Source organism: Schistocerca piceifrons, chromosome 2, assembly GCF_021461385.2.
Source record: "Schistocerca piceifrons isolate TAMUIC-IGC-003096 chromosome 2, iqSchPice1.1, whole genome shotgun sequence".
Classification (NCBI taxonomy): Eukaryota; Metazoa; Arthropoda; class Insecta; order Orthoptera; family Acrididae; genus Schistocerca; species Schistocerca piceifrons.
Window position 1 is genome coordinate 324,035,083 of NC_060139.1, and position 19,362 is coordinate 324,054,444.

The following is a 19,362-nucleotide window of genomic DNA, read 5'->3' on the forward strand; positions in this document are numbered from 1 at the left end:
GCGCCACGCCCCCAGCGTTTCGGGGGCGGCAGCCGAGAGCCGCCGCCGCGTCGGCCCCTTTGAAGCGGACGGCACACATCCCTCTGCCAGGCCGGCCGGTCCAGCGGGCACACGGCGGCGGCGATTTCACCGACCCGCCCCCGGCGGCCCTCGTTAAGCCTCTCTGTGGCAAATCCTCCGGAAAGGTCAGAAAACACCTCACTTATCAGGCTGCCAAGCACGAGGCAACAACCTAGCTTTCCCCGAGACTATTTCTACCTGGAGTTGGACAACCAAAACACTTCAGAGAAGTTGCGTAACACAGTGAAAATATTTCCTTCGTAAGCTAGCTCACCACCTTCCGCCGCTACATCGTCTACAAGTAAACGTCTGTGCGTATAAGCTTCCCGCACCCGCACCGCATCAATTAATATTTCAGTCGCATCCATTTCCACAGATATTAACATAGAGCACCTTAACTCGTTCGAATCGTTGGAGTTCTGACGGTAGCCTTGTGCCTGACCTGATTTTCCGTCTGCTGAAGTCGGACCTCGTAATTTACACAGCACAGATGATAAAAAAAAAACCTCGCACCGTCAGAATAAAGTTCATACTTTACATGTTTTCAGTCCTGAGACTGGTCTGATGCAGCTCTCCATGCTACTCTATCCTGTGCAAGCTTCTTCATCTCCCAGTAACCACAGCAACCTACATCCTTCTGAATCTGCTTAGTGTATTCATCTCTCGGTCTCCCTCTACGATTGTATGAGACAGGTGAAATACCCTCAGACTTCAAGAAGAATATAATAATTCCAATCCCAAAAAAAGCAGATGTTGAGAGATGTGAAAATTACAGAACTATCAGTTTAATAAATCACGGCTGCAAAATACTAACGCGAATTCTTTACAGACGAATGGAAAAACTGGTAGAAGCCGACCTGAGGGAAGATCAGTTTGGATTCTGTAGAAATATTTGAACACGTGAGACACTACTGACCCTACGACTTATCTCAGAAGATATATAAAGGAAAGGCAAACCTACGTTTCTAACATTTGTAGACTTGAGAAAGCTTTTGACAATGTTGACTGGCATACTCTCTGTCAAATTCTGAAGGTGGCAGGGGTAAAATACAGGAAGCGAAAGGCTATTTACAATTTGTACAGAAAGCAGATGGCAGTTATAAGAGTCGAGGGACATGAAAGGGACAGTGTCTTGAAAGGAGGATATAAGATGAACATCAATAACAGCAAAACGAGGATAATGGAATGTAGTCGAATTAAGTCGGATGATGCTGAGGGAATTAGATTAGGAAATGAGACACTTAAGGTAGTAAAGGAGTTTTGCTATTTGGGGAGCAAAAAACTGATGATGGTTGAAGTAGAGTGGATATAAAATGTAGACTGTCAACGGCAAGGAAATCGTTTCTGAAGAAGAGAAATTTGTTAACATCGAGTATAGATTTAAATGTAGGAAGTCGTTTCTGAAAGTGTTTGCATGGTGTGTAGCCATGTGTGGAAGCGAAACGTGAACGATAAATTGTTTGTGCAAGAAGAGAATTGAAGCTTTCGAAATGTGGTGCTACAGAAAAATGCTGAAGATTAGATGGGAAGATCACATAACTAATGAGGTGGTATTGAATAGGACTGGGGAGAAGGTGAGTTTGTGATGCAACTTCACTAGGAGCAGGGATCGGTTGGTAGGACATGTTCTGAGGCGTCAAGGGATCACCAATTTAGTATTGGAGGGCAGCGTGGAGGGTAAAAATCGTAGAGGGAGACCAAGAGATGAATACACTAGGCAGATTCAAAATGATGTAGGTTGCAGTAGGTACTGGGAGATGAAGAAGCTTGCACAGGATAGAGTAGCATGGAGAGCTGTATCAAACTAGTCTCAGGACTGAAGACCACAACAACAACATTTTTTTAATGTAACACCATGAATGTGAGAAACCCTCTCAACGCTCTTATTCAGGTTTTATTATTTACTCTCTTTCTTTCATCTTGCAGCGCAGCCTAACCCCAGGTTAGCTTCGCGCTTCCCTGTTCGTGCAATCAGTAATCAGCTGGTACAGGCCCGTAGGCGTTCTCGTCGTGATACGTCGGATGCATATCTAAGACCCATGATTTTTATCATTCGACTTGTTTTGTTTTCGTTGGCTTCTTTTTATCTCCTGCCCGTCTCATTTTCATTTTTGGATCCTGTAGGTCTCTACAGTTTATACGATTGTGTAGCTTTCATGGTACTGTTCATTTCGCGGCCCTACACAACAGTTATGGTTATGTTCCTCCGAAGTTTTATCCGTTTCTTAGTACGGTTGATATATTTTATCATATTATTCTTCATGTTTCTTGTCAGAACTTCATTCCGCCATTCTTATTTTGGTTACCGTTCCTTTTATTGATGTCCTAACACTACTTGACGCAGTCCAATGATGTCTACGTCTCCCTGTAAATCATTTGAATGTATTTCAGTTATTGTACACCCGATTCTCTTGTGGGATAGTGTCCATTTGGTATATTTAGTATCTAAACAACACTGAAGTTACATACTGATTTCACAGAACATCTTTCTAACAAATTTTTAAATTTCTCCTTCAATCTGTTCTTGTTCTATTCAACTTTAAGTTGCGAAGCTGGTTGTACTAACAACGGCTTTTTCAGCAGCTGCTGCACTTTGTTTAACAAAAATATAATCGTTAAGCCGGATTATGAACACAGTGTAATAATAATCGTTCATATTATCGATAGATTCCCTAAACGGCCTGCACACGTTTAATATTTATTAACAATTCTAGTTTGTCAAACTTTCAATATGTCGAAGTGACTGTCACACCATCGTTAATAATTTCGCCAATATTGTCAGACGTCAGCTGGCAACGTGATTAAGGACGTTAACAGTGATTTCCAACACCCAAGGTAAGAGTCAGCCACACTTTTATTAGCTACTGTTGGCAAGAAGCAGCAGGAAAAAAAAGCAAAAGAGGAAATGGGTCCAAGAATACTTGCAAAGGAGCGACTTGTCGCATGTTAAGTAACTGACTCAGCTCAAAACCACGGACGAGATTGAGTTCATTAAGTGTTTTCGGATTACTCCTGCATTACGAGACAACTTATTATTGTTGATACGACACAGAACAACGTAACAAATTACTTGAAGAAGAGAGGTAGGCGCAGTCGTCGAGAGATTAGGAGCAGCTTTGCATACCCTGGCGAAAGGTAGGTCACTCGAATGCTTGAAGTTTAATTACCCAGTATCAGCAGACACAGTTGGAAAAATTGTAACTGAAACCCGTGAAGCAATTATATATTATATTGTAACAAATAAGCCCTCGGTCACAAATATTAAGTCAAAATTGACCTGGTTTCGACGCTACTATGAGCGTCGTCTTCAGAATTAGACTAACTGTACTAAAACATTAGGTATATAGTACATTAATAAAATTAACGTTTGTACTGACTCGAAAAGATGCAGTACTTACAAGTCTTTTGCAACCCTTGTTCACAGTACGATCAGCCCTTAGCGGCTCGCCATCTCTCAAGTGTTCATGACGTCGCCTTTCCGGCTTAGATCTTTTTTAATATGTGACTCTTAAGTACTGCATCTTTTCGAGTCAGTACAAACTTTAATTTTATTAATGTACTATACACCTAATGTTTTAGTACAGTTAGTCTAATTCTGAAGACGACGCTCATATTAGCGTCGAAACCAGGTGAATTTTGACTTAATATTTGTGACCGAGGGCTTATTTGTTACAATATAATTCTGACACGGTCACTGAACCTTAGCAGCTATGTTCAGAGTTTTATAATTATATATTCCCTGTTATGACACGTTCAGGAATTAAATGTATAACTTTTCCTTTCATTACTACATTTTGTCAGAAATTGGTGAGAATGACAAGCATTTCACAAGCATCTTGCTAGTCACTGCTTGTATATGGTGTACTCTTAAATGTAGAAACATTTTTACTGATTGCTGTGTAATTCAACAAGGAATTGTTGTTTTCAAATTAATAAAAAAATAAGTGCTATAGTTAACTTGATGACTATCCCAACACTGGCCAATTAAAAATTTTGCGTTAGAAAACTACTTGAAAAATGGATCTGAGGTATGATATGCACAAAGGCGAACTGAAAACGGTGCTCACTAACACCATGTGGCTGGTTAATGACGCTCTCAACATATGAATGGCGAGAATTGTCAAACGGTCAATACTCGAACTCACATGCTGTATATGTTGACAATATCGTGAATATTTCTGGGGACATCAATACTGCTCATCGATATTTCTGGTACTGCAATACGTTAACACCCAGAGAAAGACTCTCCATACACTGACGGTTCGACAATATTATTAACTGCGTGAGGGACCCTTAAGATACACTTTCTGTCGTAGTTGCTCAAACGGAACCCTTGAAATTTTCCTGAGCAATATTTGCTCAACATTGGGAACTCCGATGAAGTTGTGTCAAAAGTTGTTGCCACTTTCTGCATATTCTTAAAAATTAGCCATACAGTTCATTTCTCAATTGTATTGTGTTAAAATGAAGTTACCACGCTACAATTTTCGATCTAATGAGCACAACATTTGTACTTTCAAGAGAAACATTGACTGAATCATGATTTTACATACGATATTTTTCCCAAAAAAACATGAATGAAACCGTAAACGAAGATCCAATGGACTGGATAAATGTCGCTTTGTTCCATCTTTCGGTAATCACGTAAGTGATTTCTGTTTGCGTGACGGAAACGGGAATGGCAGCAGCTGGTACAACGAAGCAGAGTGAACATGTAACTATGCGGAAAATGAGGAAGATCGGCATGTCGCCCCATCTGAGACCATCCACACATCAACAACTCATCTGCCATCGCGAATTCGAGCCAAAATAGGGACATTCCATCCAAAGTGAGTAATAATAGTGACTAAGGCAACAACAATAATTATTATCGATCGCTTGCAATAACAAATAAACTGTTTTCGCTGTACTGATACTATCCTTTAACTTGCAGCCACAAAGTAATTATACTTGCAGGCCTTTAGGCGTTAATTCATTACTACAGCGAAAATTCATAGACATATTAGCGGATACACACATCGCTGCAGCCCTCTTGATTCGATTCAAGGAGGTGGAACAAATTTTCGTCATAATTTTGTACCTGCAAAGGGCAAGAGGTGATCATCCCTCTGGACGCTAGTTTCCTGTAAGAAATTCTAAGCTTTCTCACAGTGTTCAGTGGAATTAAATTACTGGACACTATTGAGGATTAAGCTTCAGTTGCACGAGATCTTCAGAGTTCGTGACCTAGTCTGCATCTACATCTACATCCACACTCAGCAGATCAGTGAGACGTTATTGCAGAAGGTAATTCCCATTGTAGGGCATATTAAGATTCCTTACATTTGCGTGCACGTTATGCATCGTGCGAGTAATGTGCCGCAGTTAGTCTACTCTTACATTCGCCGTCCTCACATAGTAGTTTGTAGCCTATATGTCCAGATTCTTCACTTGATAATAGTTCTTGAAACGTTGTAAATAGGCATCCGAAAAGCAGCTGATGTCTGTCTTCAAGAGCCTGCCACTTCAGGTCGTCCAGCATATCCGTAAAACGACCCCGTGCGTTAGACAAATTTGACGCTATTCGTGCTGCCATTCTTTGTACTCATATACGTTCAGTATCATGTGTCCCAAGATGCTACTCCAGGCGGGTGAAAAATGAATGTGCGCAACGGAAAATACTAAACACGAAAATGAAGATTTGGTCCTGTTTGACTGCCCCCTGAAGCAGATCTTATTATCTCTTAATGGTGATATATCTCCTCGTTTTTGCTCTTTAACATATAGATTACAACATAAACACAAATGAATGATTAAGGGAACTAGTAACTACTAAATGATAAATGTTATTTGTGCTTATACATTTATTGTAGATTAAAACCCACTTATACAATTACAAATGTTTATATATCAATGTGCAACGGACATAAAGAGATACACATGTATTTCCTAACTAATATGATTGATCAGTTGCCCAAATTTGCCCCTTTTTATGGCTACCCGATCTAATATAAGTAACACGAGATGACTGACATCACCCACGTACCAAACACTAGAAGAAACTACTTTCAAAGATAATCTAGAGTGGTGTGCATCCTCAGTGGAAATAAAATTTACGTAATCACAGCTGTTTAGCTTTATAGCCCTAATAAACCGAAGCAATTAGCAATATCACCGTATGTACTGCATCCGGTGCGTCGGAGTGATGGTTCTCATACACGTCTGCGACGACAGAAGAACTACAGCAACAAGATATACAAAAAGCCTCATTCAGACACTAGGACGGCACAAAACGGTCCTCCAACTAGTATAATCTAATTCTATCTTCTTCTGTCTGTGTTCTACAGACGAGAAACGCGACCTCCCAGCCACAAGGACGGAGTTCAGATAACGACTCAACGTGAGTATAGGCAGAAGAAGTGCTCTCAATCACTGAACGCTGCATACTCACGACGACTCCCTACCCGGAGGCGAAATCCAGAATCGTGTAAGTTCTCAACAGTATAGTGCTTAACCGTTCTAACAAATTATAAAATCTCCCGAGAGCGAAGATAGCGAGTCCGTCTGTACCAACAAAAGCTGATACTGACAGACCGTCAAACCCGGGCACTCAAAACGGAAGACTTCTCCACTGCTGGCTTCCCAGCAAAACTCGACTCCCCTCCCTCGTAACTGCAGAAGGCCAATCCTATTCTCTAAACCACGGAATATTCTCCCTCTCTACAGATTCTTCCTGAGCCGTGGTAAAATTTGCTGTTTTGAAGAGCACGCCGCAGCGCGTAGCGTGGAGCAGTCGCCCTCCGTTTCTGGTGGTGGCGCCGCTGTGGCAGTCGCAGCTTTGGTGTCTCCCTCTGCTGGAAAAGGGGAAAGGTTGCTGTTCACGTGCATTTAAGGGGCGCTATGAGCTCGCAAGTGGCAGTTGGTCAGTCGGAGTGAGGCCGGTCTCGCGTCACCAGTTGCTGGTCTGTCTCTCGTTCGCATTTGTTAGGCAGTTAGTGTCTGTCTGTCGTCGGAGTGCTAGTGTGTCTGTCATTTGGATCAAACTTTAAAGCCAGAAAATGTGAGTTTTGCCACTCCGCCCGTAACAGAACCCAGCTAGTGGTCGTCTAGTCGGGACTGAGTTCCTGCATCTGAGTCTGCGCGTTAGGCCGTCAGTCTGCTCGAGTTGCTCGGGCAACGGTCTTTGGCGGTTGGATTGATCGGTTGGTCGGTCGCGCACTGAGACACAAGATGACTTGTCCGCCTTGAGCGTCGGCGCATGTGAGGTCCCCACGTGAGTCCCGTGGGCCACGCCGGATAGAAATGGGTAGTGGCTTAGCAAATGGTTCAAATGACTCTGAGCACTATGGGACTTAACATCTGTGGTCGTCAGTCCCCTAGAACTTAGAACTACTTAAACCTAACTAACCAAAGGACATCACACACATCCATGCCCAAGGCAGGATTCGAACCTGCGACCGTAACAGTCACGCGGTTCCGGACTGAGCACCTAGAACCGCTAGACCACCGCGGCCGGCAGTGGCTTAGCGGTCGACACGAGAGCAACAGGCGTCAACCCACGACATCGGGCTGGCCGATGCGAGCTGCGACGCCGCGAGACGGAAGATCGGCGTGCCTTCCTGGGTCCGTTGAAGCGGCTGGCAGCGGACGGTTCGGGAGAGCGTTGGGGGTGCTGCGCCAGGTCTTCGCCAGAAATTGCAGTTTATTGGAAGTTAAGTGATTGGACATATGTTGTTTCATTTACTTGCTAAATTCTACTTGTTTTCTTGGTGAGGTCGCCAGCCGCTTTGTTTTGGGGTCGTCCCACCATTCTTCTCTGTTTGCCCACCCGCGGGTAGGTGGTTATTTATGAATTGGGTGGTCCGTTTTTCCCTTGTGGAGTAAGGGCGGGTTAGAGCAATCTGCGGTTAGGGTTGTTCAGTAATCCCCCTGTCAATCCGCCATACGTTAATCGCTGTCTTTGTCATGTTTGTCGGATTCGATGTTAACGAATTTATTGCTTAGGGTGTAAAGGCCGAATTCCTGAAATATGGTTTTATCTTGCCTATCATCTTGAGAGGCGGTATATGTGTAATGAAGAGCATGTTTGTACATTTTATGTAAGACTGCATTTCATGGGTTTTTATTTAAATGGTCATTATAGTATATAAAGTTGCCACCCTTCCACCGTAAGATTTTTCTTTTAAAAACAAGTTGCACCTTCGGTGGCAAGTAATTTTTTTTAATGTGCTTGTTTTGTACCATTTCCATCCCTCCTACGGGGTGCATAGTTCATGTGTTTGTGTGAGTTGTTAAAATTTTTAGCTTAAGATAATCTGGTGTGTTCAGTTTTGCTCCAGTGTAGTTTTCCAGAGGTTGTTGTGAGCGGTCGTGACTACAGCCGTGTTAAAAGGAGCGGCAAGGTTCTCAGCCTGAAAGCTCATACTGTCAAAAAAAAAACAAAAAACAAAAAAAAAAGAGTTATTTCTGCAAATTGGTTCAAATGGCTCTGAGCACTATGGGACTTAACATCTGTGGTCATCAGTACCCTAGACCTTACAACTACTTAAACCAAACTAACCTAAGGACATCACACACATCCATGCCCGAGGCAGGATTCGAACCTGCGACCGAAGCGGTCTCGCGGTTCCAGACTGAAGCGCCTAGAACTGCACGGCCACACCGGCTGGCGTTACTTCTGCATCTGAATAAATTGTAACTTGATATTTAGAAGGTGTTTCTGAATATAATTTTTAAATCTCCTTTTTTTTTTTTTAAAAAAAAAAAAGGAAGGGTTTGTAAGGTGTCAGGCAAATCCAACACCTTCCATGAAAACCCTGACATGATAAGCAAATCCGGCAGTATGTCACATAGCTCCGAATAAATCCTGACATTAAATTAACCAAAGTAATACGAACAACGAGTGAGCAAATGGAATACCACATACTAACACAAGAACGCCTAAATGCATGTCAGACCTTCCCACCGTGAAACAGACGCAGTTCCGAGGGAAGAAACGAGAACAGAAGCCGAGAGCAGAACCGTGTTAAGCTAGAAGGCCCTACGATAAGGAACGAACATCCACATTCCGGCTGACCGCCAGGACCCCCCCCCCCCCCCAGCCCATGTTAAAAGATAGAGCCCTCCAGAAGAACAGTATAGATCTTACGATAACACTAAAAGGGCCACACCAGCTGCAAGTTTTACCATGAGACTTTTTCGCGTCTCTGTTACGTTGCAAACGTTAAAAACATTGCCCCACCACGAAAAGTTTAACGTTTCTCATTGGATAGACAGAATTTTTGTAGGTGGAGCTTAAGGTTAACACTGAGACCCTGATTGGTCAGTTGGAAACACAGCCAGATAGCTTTTTTTAAACCAATTCGGTAAATTGTAGTAAGGCGAAGTTAAGTGAGAGCTGCGTCCGAGACGGCGAGCTGTGTGGAGCCGCGCTGCCCGCCGCCTCTGACGCTGCCTCTACACCGACAAGGTAATGAATGCACGCGATGCCGCATTTTTGAGCGCATAATGCTTCACTCAGAACTGCAGCAGTCTCATCTGTTACATCCCCTTTTTACGTAATACTAGTGTCGATCGTCAATTAAATCTCATGGTGTTCACATTTGCTACTTGAAGTAAAAATCTGAAACGCGATGATTTTTCTATTATATAGTTATTGAGAAGCCACATCAGCCACTGTAATTTACGACAAGTTAGATAAGTAATTAAAGATAATTGAGGGTCACTGTAGACCATTTTGATAGTTTTCTCTTTTATGAAACTTAACTTGAATCTAGACTGGAGATGTGATATGGCATAGGTCATACTGCGATCCATTGTAGAACTTGGAAACCCATTCAGGGAATATTCGTTCACATTTTTGTTGAACGCAGTTCGTTTTTATCAACCTGTATTAAAATATTTCCTTTTATCAATAGTGCAATTTATAAACAATGTTTTGTGAGTAGAATAAAATTTCCAATGTAAACTTAACTGGTTTTTCGACGTTATTTTACCAGCTAACTAAAAATAGGAAAACCTTGAACCCCTTCCACTAAATTTAATTACTATTAAGATTCTTTTACAGGGAGTGCAGTGGAGCTGATGCCGAAATCATTAAGTATTTGATTATATCATCGCTAGTCTCACTGAACGCTTCTGAACTCTACATGTCATGTATGTGCTGGCGTCTCCTTACCAGCAACAGGTCCCAGGTTCAAACTAGTCAATTCCCTAAAAAAGACGCTCAGAACGTCGTTGCGCGGAAGTGGTAGGGAGACACGACTTAGAACAAACAGAAACCACGCAGAATGTTAGAGAATGGCGACCCTGCCAGGATGGTAAAATACCATGATTGAAGATCGACCACATGCTCAACTAGATCAGAAAAATATCCTGTTAAAAAATTTACGTAATAAAATTTTTTTTGAAAGGCATAAATAGTTGAAAACAATAGCTGCAACGATAGATAGTAAGAAAGTATTCAATAGAAAATGAGACATTCTAGCAGAGACAATAGCATAATTAAGTTATGAATTTTAATATTGTTAGAATTAACTTTTCTCTCCAATGCAAGCGCACAGGTGGCGGATACATCGTTGACAAGTTGGTTCTGACCCAACAAGTTAGTGAATGGATTGTCAGTCTTCGGTATAATAAGTGTCAAGTCGTGGGAGCAAAAAGTTTATGAAACGCGTGAGATCGTATGAGCGCATGTTGACGCGAAGTAGGGCGCGTGAATTGCTTTTAAAACAGAAAATAAGGGATTCGGAAAGATTAGCAACGGCAGATCGAAACATTGACCGAATTGAGGTAGAGACCCAGCATGAAGATGGACAGAAAATAGAGGACAGTACAACAGACGATGCAGTATCGCGAGAAATAGGACAGATAACGCACCATAACGAGGATAATGTACGCAAAGGCATAGAAAACGTAGGTCAGCATACGACAGAGGAGCAGGAAAGTAGAGAGACAGTCGATGAGTATTCTAACTTGCGTCTTGAAAACGTAGAACCCATAGTACAAGTAATCAAAGCTCCCTCACCACAGAGTACAAGGATTTCGAGCAGAAACGTGTCATCGCACAGTTCAATGCAATCGGTTGCAAACCAACACTTGGGCGAAAGTACAGAGCGTAGGGCGTCGAAAGAAAACGCAATAGGACCCATCAATCTGGCAGAATTTTTACAACAAATGACGGAAACCATGACAAGACAAAATAAAGAAATTGCGAACCAAATTAAAATTCAGAATACAGAGACGACGAAACAAATTGCAGAAACTACGAGACAAATGCGTGAGATTAAAGAACAAAACAAAAAAATTCAGTTACACCTAAGTCATATTGAAGACGAGGCAAAAGAATCTCGAGAAGTGATAGGACACTTAATAACAGGTCACAATCAATTAAGAACAGACATTGTCAAGGTAGAAGCGGACGTACAAACATTGCGTAATGACACTCAGGACGAGATCAAAACATTACGTAACAACACCCAGGGAGAAGTCAAGAAACTAGAGAAACAGATAAACGTATTTACTAGACAAGCAGCAGGCACAGCGAGTGAAATCGTTGAAAACAGTGTGTTACACAAACGTATCACAAAAGCAGCGCAGAAAAGATATGATAATCGCATAGTCAAAATAGAAGCGCAAACGAAGCAACAATTTCAGAAATTGCGAACAGAGTTGTTGTAAACTATTGAAGAGCGTAGTGAACAGGATCGAACAAGCACTGAGTTTGCAACCACATCCGTATCTGTAACAGCACCGGAAAAACAAGCAATTAACGAAGATATTACGCATTTGCGATTCCAATCACAGGCGGAATGTAACATACGTGAAATCAGACCACCTGCACAGCAACAAACACGTTTCGAAATTCTTGATGAACAAACGGCACCACAAACAAAAAAAAAACGGTTATGGATTTAGAAGAGAATACGGCAATAACTATAATTCACCCAGGAACGGCAACAACTATTACAGAGGGAACAATGACAATCGGAACGGGCATTGGAGCGCCAACAGACCGACAAATTGTCAACAAAGAAACCAATACCAACAAGCGGAGCAATAAAAGAGAATACAGATAGAAGAGGTGGAGGTAAGACCACCAAACCCCGAAACACGTTCGAATTGACAGCTAAGCGCCCATGCGAAAGAGAATGACGCACCGACCCAGGATAACTGCAGCACCTTCAACAGAGAATAAATACCTTATCACCAGAAGAGAAGAATGAAGAAACAAAAGCGCAGGGACCAGATGAAAACGAAGACAGGAAAATAACAATATCGTGTTGGGACGAAATTAATTGAGTGAATACTGACGAGGAAGATGTATTACCAGAGGCATGTACAACGAATGTAGGAGGAAAGGACGAAATTATGAGTATTGCAGAGCTATTTGAGATGGAAACCAGGGAAAACGAATTCAATGAGGATAATGCGCAGTAAACAGAAGTTGAAAATAAATTACTAGTGGGCACACAACCCAACGTATATTATAAAGGAAGTTATGAAGCGATAATTAGAGCATTTAAATGCGATTATGTGGAAGTAGTGACGAGAAGGAGAAGATAGTCGAGGATGAGGAAAAAGTAGAGGATGTTGAAGAAAGCATATATGAAGGAAGAAATAGAGAAGAGGAAATAAAAGAGAGAGAAGTAGCAGTCGAAGCTTATCCTACAGAAAGTTCGAATTCACAAGGGAAATTCCTGAAAAGACTCACGTATGATTCAGTGGAGGATTCGTTGATGCCAGAAGAAGAAGAACAGAACCAACCCTTTCAAATTCAACCAGTTGTGAAGGCCATGGTAAAGCATATCCCAGTCAATATTGTAATTGATACCGGAAGTGAACTGACGGCGATCTCAGAAAATTTATTCATGCAGTGTAATGCCAATGAGGAATTGCCAGTTCTGAAAACACGTAAAATTGAAGTATGAGGTCCTATTAGAAACAATGCTGCGGAAGTTACGAGACAAGCAAGGTTAACTCTTTCGTGCCAAGGTCAAAAGATCGAAGCCAACTTCGCGATTATACCTAAACTAACTGCAGATTTGATTAAATGAGAGACGAGCGATAATAGATATGGGGAAAGGTAGCGTAACATTCGCGAATGTCACACTTCTCTTTGAGCAAATGCTAAAATTAGAAGACATACCAGTTATAAACAAACAATTAAGAATGATGCGAGATAAAGAGGATGAAGAATTAGAATGGTATGTACAAAGTACAAAAATTCTGTCTATCCAATGAGAAACGTTATACCTTTCGTGGTGGGGCAATGTTTTTAACGTTTGCAATGTAACAGAGACGCGAAAAAGTCTCACGCTAAAACTTGCAACTGGTGCGGCCCTTTTAGTGTTATCGTAAGATATCTTTTAACATGGGCTGGGGGTGGTCCTGGTGGTCAGCCGAAATTTGGCTGTCCGTCCCTTATCGTAGGGCCTTCTAGCTTAACACGGGTCTGCTCTCGGCTTCTGTTCTCGTTTCTTCCCTCGACACTGCGTCTGTTTCACGGTGGGAAGGTCTGACATGCATTTAGGCGTTCTTGTGTTAGTCTGTGGTATTCCATTTGCTCACTCGTTGTTCGTTGTTGTTGTTGTTGTTGTTGTGGTCTTCAGTCCTGAGACTGGTTTGATGCAGCTCTCCATGCTACTCTATCCTGTGCAAGCTTCTTCATTTCCCAGTACCTACTGCAACCTACAGCCTTCTGAATCTGCTTAGTGTATTCATCCCTTGGTCTCCCTCTACGATTTTTACCCTCCACGCTGCTCTCCAATACTAAATTGGTGATCCCTTGATGCCTCAGAACATGTCCTACCAACCGGTTCCTTCTTCTACTCAAGTTGTGCCACCAACTTCTCTTCTCCCCAATCCTATACAATACTTCCTCATTAGTTATGTGATCTATCCATCTAATCTTCAGCATTCTTCTGTAGCACCACATATCGAAAGCTTCTATTCTCTTCTTGTCCAAACTATTATATTCTTCTTCATCTAAATCCTCCTCGATTTCCATAATATTGTCCTCAAGAACATCGCCCTTGAATAGACCCTCTATATACTACTTCCACCTTTCTGCTTTCCCTTCTTTGCTTAGAACTGGGTTTCCATCTCAGCTCTTGATATTCACACAAGTGGCTCTCTTTTCTCTAAAGGTCTCTTTAATTTTCCTGTAGGCAGTATCTATCTTATAGTGAGATAAGCCTCTACATCCTTACATTTGTCCTGTAGCCATCCCTGCTTAGCCATTTTGCGCTTCCTGTCGATCTCATTTTTGAGACGTTTTGAAACATCCCCTTAGAACATTTATACATGACTGTGCTTAAACTGACACACAATATTTTTTTTAGCGCAACGCAATCTGACTTTCAATAATCCCTACAAAAGAGTGGCCCTGACTAACATTAACCTATACCTTTCACAAATCACTTACCTCACGACAGTCTTCGTTACTCGAACTACTGCAATACAGCGAGCGCCACTACTGCCAGCTAAATAAAAGATTCAAACTACGGAAGGCACTAACTACTCATAGGCATAGTTAGCAAATGAAAGATTTTAATAGAGAACAAACAGTGTATTTACCTTAATAGTCATAATATATATAGCAGTTCATGACATCCATTCTTACAAATGTACTGTTTCTGATGGACACACGTCCAGATCATCCGCTCTCAAAATTGCGCCATCTCTCTCCCCCACATCCACCACTGCTGGCGGCTCACCTCCAACTGCGCAACGCTACGCGCTGTTAACAGCCAACAGCCCAACACTACAATAGCGAACAACAATGCAAACCAGCCACAGACTGCACACAGCACATCCAGTGATTTTCATACAGAGCGCTACGTGGCGTTACCAATATAAAAAACCTAAACAGCCTACTTACAGTTTGTATTTCTTTTTGCCTGCTTCATTTACCGCATTTTTATATTTTCTCCTTACATCAATTAAATTCAATATTTCTTCTGTTACCCAAGGAATTCTACTAGCCCTCGTCTTTTTACCTAATTGCTCCTCTGCTGCCTTCACCACTTCATCCCTCAAAGCTACCCATTCTTCTTCTACTGTATTTCTTTCCCCCATTCCGGTCAATTGTTTCCTTATGCTTTCCCTGAAACTTTGTACAACCTCTGGTTCTTTCGGTTTATCCAGGTCTCATCTCCTTAAATTCCCGCCTTTTTGCAGTTTTTTCAATTTTAATCTACAGTTCATAACCAATAGATTGTAGTCAGAGTCCACATCAGCCCCTGGAAATGTCTTACAATTTAAAACCTGGTTCCTAAATCTCTGTCTTACAATTATATAATCTATCTGAAACCTCTCAGTATCTCCGGGCTTCTTCCACGTATACAATCTTCTTTTATGATTCTTGAACCAAGTATTAGCTATGATTAGGTCGTGCTCTGTGCAAAATTCTACCAGGCAGCTTCCTCTTTCGTTTCTTACCCCCAGTCCATATTCACCTACTACGTTTCCTTCTCTCCCTTTTCCTACCGACGAATTCCAGTCACCCATGACTATTAAATTTTCATCTCCCTTCACTATCTGAATAATTTTTTTTACTTCATCACACATTTCTTCAATTTCTTCATCATCTGCAGAGCTAGTTGGCATATAAACTTGTACTACTGTAGTAGGCGTGGGCTTCGTATCTATCTTGGCCACAATAATGCGTTGACTATGCTGTTTGTAGTAGCTTACCCGCATTCCTATTTTCCTATTCATTATTAAACCTTCTCCTGCATTACCTCTATTGGATTTTGTGTTTGTAACACTGTATTCACCTGACCAAAAGTCTTGTTCCTCCTGCCACCGAACTTCACTAATTCCCACTATATCTAACTTTAACCTATCCATTTCCCTTTTTAAATTTTCGAACCTACCTGCCCGATTAAGGGATGTGACATTCCACGCTCCGATCCGTAGAATGCCAGTTTTCTTTCTCCTGATAACGACATCCTCTCGAGTAGTACCCGCCCGGAGATCCGAATGGGGGACTATTTCACTTCCGGAATGTTTTACTCAAGAGGATGCCATCATCATTTAACCATACAGTAAAGCTGCATGCCCTCAGGAAAAATTATGGCTGTAGTTTCCCCTTGCTTTCAGCCATTCGCAGTACCAGCACAGCAAGGCCGTTTTGGTTAGTGTTACAGGGCCAGATCAGTCAATCCAGACTGTTGCCCCTGCAACTACTGAAAAGGCTGCTGCCCCTCTTCAGGAACCACACGTTTGTCTGGCCTCTCAACAGATACACCTCTGTTGTGGTTGCACCTATGGTACGGCTATCTGTATCGCTGAGGCACGCAAGCCTCCCCACCAACGGCAAGGTCCATGGTTCATGGGGGTAGGTCGTTGTTCGTATTACTTTGGTTTATTTAATGTCAGGATTTATTCGGAGCTATGTGACATACTGCCGGATTTGCTTATCACGTCAGGGTTTTCATAGAAGGTGTTAGATTTGCCTGACACGTTACAGCTTTATAGGAATAAAATTTCCATTTGTTGAAAGGAATTTGTTTTCATCAGTTACCCACTGACAACTACTTCCGCTCTTACATGGTGTGATTAAATGTGTTAATATTCTTGATGAATCTATAGTAAACAAAGTAAATTCTTTAAGAAAAGATTTTGAAAGTAAATCTACGGTTCACTTTCGACCGCCGACCAACCATATTTTAGTGTTTTGTCGTCCAACGCGGAAAGTTTGCGAGGAAATACCTATACTCATACAATGGTGCACTTCTCAGAGTAAAAACCCTCTGAAATAACCCTGGCTGCGATTTCCGAGGTAACGCTTCCTCGTTCCTCTCTGCTGCGTTCAAGATTTTCAGAGTTTCTGAAGTATTATCCGGTTATCTTTCCGGCCCCTACTACAACACTGGCCGGCCGTCGCTGCATTGTGCTTCCGCACTCAGATGCCCAGACCGTCCGTCTTGGCACTTCCTGTGTGAAGCATTACCAACACACCTGTGCGGGCTTTTCCACCCAGGGCTTGAGTTACGCCTGCCGTTTCATTTCCATTGGCGTTCGAACCTCTACTAGTATAGGCAATCATTCTTTACGCCGTTTTGATAAAAAAGACACTCCGTCACCTTTCATGCAGTAAGCGTTAACAACTATTTACAAGGTGTGAACCTGAGCAATATTCCTTGCTGGGCTGCACGATTGCTTTCTCGAAGTCTGTCACTTGCTTCACCCACAAGTGTAGTTACGTCATTATTCCATTTGACGTCATTACGAATAGTTACTCCAGGTAGCTGTAAGGCGTATGGTGCTACTTGAAAGACATCGCGTCCTCTCAGCTCTTTGAACTGCAGATTCACACCCAAAAATACGGGGTGGCTATGATTAAACTTTCGCTATTTGAGCCAGTGTAGACGAAAAACTATTTTTCTTATGGGTACGCAACTTCATAGGAATAATATTTACACTGTGCGGTACAGGATTTGCGTTGTTAATAGTGACAGTGTCATGACTTGCCGTTCGGCGCCGGTACTGACACGGCGAAGCAAGATTGAAACACAAGCATCAGCGTGCGTTACAACTGCAGACAGTCAACAGTGGTCTGGACCGCTTGAGTAGGGCTTGGCTCGTAAAGCTGTTTTATCAAAACAACAGCAGTAGTGCCTGTCAGCACCTGCTATATTTAGAAATGGAACTATTACTGTCTTCTTGAATCTGAGGGTATTTCGCATGTCTAATACATGTTGCACACCAAATGGAATAGTTAATATAGCTGGCTCTCCCAAGGATATCAATAGCCTAGTAATATGATCTGTGAAAACAACATACGAGATGGTCAGAAACAGTTTGTAAAGGTGTTGTAGCGTAGGTAGTGGTGATACATAGATGTTAAGGAAAAAAAATTAGGTACGTTGCGCCTTTTCCGAGTTAATTAGCATTGAAATCCACCGGTATGGCCGCTGGGCGCGCAAATACCAGCGGCCCGCCAGAGACGGTGTTGTTCGTTTAGTTTCGTAAGTCCGAACAAGAGATCGATACACAAATTTTGCGGGGGACGGTACTAGGAATTGAACCCGAGTCAAAGGCTGCGTAGTCCCGTGTGCTGTCGTGTACGCTATGAGAACAAGTAACTGTATCTGGCGTGCCACTTTAATTTCTGCGCGCAATGGCCTGATTGGATAACTTCAATGCTAATTAACTCGGAACAGATGCACGCATCGATTTTTTTTCGTAACATCTGTTTCTCAGCACAGCCTACCCTGCACCATGCTTACAAGCCTGCGGGCTGATTCTGTCCCCTTCTTTTGATTTTATAACTTGATTTACTTATTACTCATTACGCTCTTATTTTTTAGCACTACAATTAAGTTACTCTTGTGTGACTCAAAAAAGTATAACGTACAAATACAGATTCAAAACAGCAATGCAAAACTACATGCCGTAACACAAATCCCTGAAATTCCATCCGTGGCTAACTCCGAACCATAAAAAAGACATCATATTTACGCCAGTGACTGTAACACTTCCTTTATTTTACGATTGCAATTTCGGCCTTAGGCCATTATGAAGTGTAGATTTTCGTGGCTTTAAGCCATGTCAACTTAAAATGAGCTGACACATTTATTTGTCGTTGTCGTTACTATTAAATACATTCGTGACGCTGTTACATGTTGCGAGTACACATATCCACATGTCATAAAACAACATATGGATATGTGTGCTCGCAATATGTAACAGCGTCAAGAATGTGTTTAATAGTAATGACAACGACATATAAATGTACCTTCCCGCAGCATATGGTTGTTTTCATTGCGTTTTCATTTTCGCTTGTAGTCAAGGGGATTCGTATTAAATGACTGATGTGGTTTTGGCTCATTTATTATAGAGTTAAGTATTACTGTGATATTACATTTGTTAAGCATAAGGCCATACATTTTCTGTTACAATAAACGGCGTACAGTTCTTAGATGAGGAACTGGGTGTAATATTTCACGTCACAGATTTCTTTAGTGTGCATTCCGCCATTTCGGGTTCTTATAATGGCAGTTATTTGGACAAATACTTAAACGCATTTCTTCTAGAATAATATCATTGTTTTATATGTTTTATTACCTGATTTACCATTGATGATGCACAGTAACTCCAAGTACATGAAGTTATCACAGATGGATCTCCGATACTGTGAGTGGAACTTTCTGAAGATAAGACGATCAACTCTTTTCCCTATAACTAAGAACAAGGCTAAACGTCTGGAGTTAAATACGGTGTATGTTTTACATTTCTTACTCTTGTATTCCCTTCCGATAAACAGTATAGTCTTACAATACAAGCATTAAACAAAAAAAAAAGAAAGAAGAACAC